General features: G+C 42.4%; 1 long non-coding RNA gene across 1 annotated transcript; it reads left to right on the top strand.

The window, feature by feature from the left end:
* Positions 1-1,182: 1,182 nt before the first annotated feature.
* On the top strand, positions 1,183-2,466 carry LOC311112569. The gene is made up of 4 exons (XR_014610883.1): positions 1,183-1,283; positions 1,499-1,573; positions 2,205-2,294; positions 2,415-2,466. It is a non-coding gene; the product is annotated as an uncharacterized lncRNA (long non-coding RNA).
* Positions 2,467-3,023: the final 557 nt, after the last annotated feature.

Genomic DNA, 3,023 nt, shown 5'->3' with positions numbered 1-3,023 from the left:
CTTGTGACTCAGAAAGCATTTAGCAGCTGTTATCTCCAACAGGGGTCTTTAGAGTGGCTGAAGTATATGAAGTAGTGAACAATGATGATGAGGAGAAGTACAGAGAGATTGTTCTGACAACCTCAAGGACTCACAGCAATCACGACTGTTACCTCTTTTCCAGATAAGGCCCGGCTTAGATTCTAGTGTGTGAAATGTTCAGACTCAACTCTGTTCAGCATGAACAGCAATCTTGCTGATTGGAAATTAATTAAACCCCTTCCACCCCCTGCTCTCTCTCTCTCTCTCTCTCTCTCTCTCTCTCTCTCTCTCTCTCTCTCTCTCTCTCTCTCTCTCTCTCTCTTTTATCTCTCACACCAGGTCTTCTTTAACCTCTGAAGGCTCCTCTAATAGGTTGCTGAGCAAAGGCTGCATTTCTCTGTTTTCCTGACCATCGGGACTGATCTCTAACAAAATGAAGGTGTACATGCACACACACACACACACACACACACACACACACACACACACACACACACACACACACACACACACACACACACACACACACACACACACACACACACACACACACACACACACACACACACACACACTCACACAATTGCATGTATGTAGCTTAGCTACTAATGCACAGACATTTGCATTTGTAGTTATTCCGGATCCCCATTTGTTGTTGCCAAGGCAGCAGCTACTCTTCCTGGGGTCCAATCACAATAACATACAATAAAACTATATTACACGCTACTCTACCATAACATATCTATAGTACAAAATCAATAATACAGCAAAATAAAAATATTAAAATGTATGTGTGTACAGTGTTCAGTCATCATCATACAAAGACACACAGGCTTTACTCAGAGCCAGTGGCAGGTGTGTTAGCATGTGTTTGAGAATGCTGTATGTGTGCCTATGTGTGTTTCATCACACTCCGCGCTGTTCGATAAATTGTTGTTTTATCTGTTTTTTAAAATCTGATTTTACTGCTTGACTGAGTTACATGATGTGGAATAGAGTTCCATGTAGTCATGGCTCTTTGTAGTACTGTGTGTTTCCCATAGTCTGTTCTGGATTTGGGGACTGTGAAGAGACCTCTGGTGGCATGTCTTGTGGGGCATGTATTGGAGTCTGAGCTGTGCTCTAGTCGCTTAAACGGACAGCTCGAGCATTTCAATAGCCCCTATGCCCCCCAGCCTACTAGTTATGACTATGACGCTCCGCTCACTGAGGCAGGAGACCTCACTGACAAATATTTTGCCATCCAGGATGTCATCAAAATGGTTGGTAACAGAGATATCACACTACATGTCATACATACAATATGTTTGATTAGAGTATGCTTTCTCGTGACTTTTATAGCAAAAGTTTCTATGGTCAGCATTTTAGTACCCTGACTTCTTATAAGCTTGAAATGGGTAGTAATTAAAGGTAAATCGGTCAGTTTTACAAATGATTACCTAATGATGTCATATCCACCTGTATTTTCCCTCAACAGTATCGGAAGATACCAGAGGGACCCGTGCCTCCATCAACACCTAAATATGCCTACGGAGCTGTGCCAATGAAGAAGGTAGATCATCTTCAGACATTAAACATTTGAGTTAACATTTTTATCAACGTTTATTTGTCATATGCACGGATTAAAGAGAAGTGTACACAGTACAATGAAATGCAAGAAAAGGCACTGTTGAGATTCAAACTCAGGATCTCATGTTTACTAGACAGGCGCTTTAACCAACTAAGCCACAGCACCAGATAGAAATGTCTTTACCATTACCTTTACCTGACTTTGTTGACACATTGCACACAGTGTGGAGAAGTGTTGCAATATTTACATTTACATTTTTTTGTCATTTAGCAGACACTCTTATCCAGAGCAACTTACAGTTAGTGCATTGATATTAAGACAGCTAGGTGGGACAACCACATATCAAAGGCATAGAAAGTACATTTTCCCTCAATAACGAAGCTATCAGTAGAGTCAGAGCTAGAAGGGTGGGGGGTGGGGAGGGTTAAGTGCAAGTTCTGGTTAAGTAATTTTATTATAAAAAAATACATTGTATCATAGGCATATCATAATACTCTAAAAGCAAATGGATCTTTTCTCTTTTTCCTCTTGTGTTGATTGAGCATGGAGTGTAGACAATGTAGAATAGAATCCAGTAGATTCCAACAGAATGTGTTTCTTTCTGCCTCCTCAGCTTCACACAGTAGTCGATGCTCTAGACATACTGTCCTTCTCCGGTCCGGTGAAAAGCCTCTACCCGTTGACCTTCATTGAGATGAACCAAGTACGTCCACAAGCTCAATGTCGGTCTGTCCTTTTCTACACTAAGTGTAAGCAGCTATGGTTGTTATGATCCAAAATGGCTGAGAGGCTTTGCTCGCTTTATTTGTTTTCTCTCCAAAAGCCGTTTGGGTTCGTCCTCTATCGGACCAAGCTGCCTGTGGACTGCAGTAAGCACACCCCTCTCTCCTCACCACTGAATGGAGTCCATGATCGGGCATATGTATCAGTCGACGGGGTGAGTTAGTCATCAAAACTTCCCCTGCAATTCATTTGGTTTGCTGCAAGTTAACATGTTGGTGCTCAATAATGGTCAATGGTCACAAATTCTTGTCCAAGGAGGACAGGTTCTTGTCCCGGGCTCAGCACTAGAACACCCAATTTAGACCTTGATTAGTGAAATCTGTGTTGTAGTGCTGGACTGGAACCAAGACCTGCACAGCATGTAGGTCTCAAGACCCAGTTGGTGATCACTGTCATTCATACAAAGTCAGACTGAGGCACTGATTATTATCTCAAAAGAGGAAGAGAGAAAAGTCTTCAGGTTCTTCAAAAAAAGGAAAATGTCTGTTGTAATTCAATATGGTCTGTCATCAGGTTGCTGCTGGGATCCTAGCGAGGGACAAGGCCCTGACCATTAATGTGACTGGGAAGGCTGGGAGTCAGGTGGACCTACTGGTGGAGAACAGTGGCGGCTCCTGAAAAAATTCTCAGGGGGGGCAATTTTTCTGAT

Source organism: Coregonus lavaretus (assembly GCF_964263955.1).
Source record: "Coregonus lavaretus genome assembly, chromosome: 38".
Taxonomy (NCBI): Eukaryota; Metazoa; Chordata; class Actinopteri; order Salmoniformes; family Salmonidae; genus Coregonus; species Coregonus lavaretus.
Note: the sequence above shows the minus strand (reverse complement) of the source record. Positions and strands in the feature narration are given on the sequence as shown.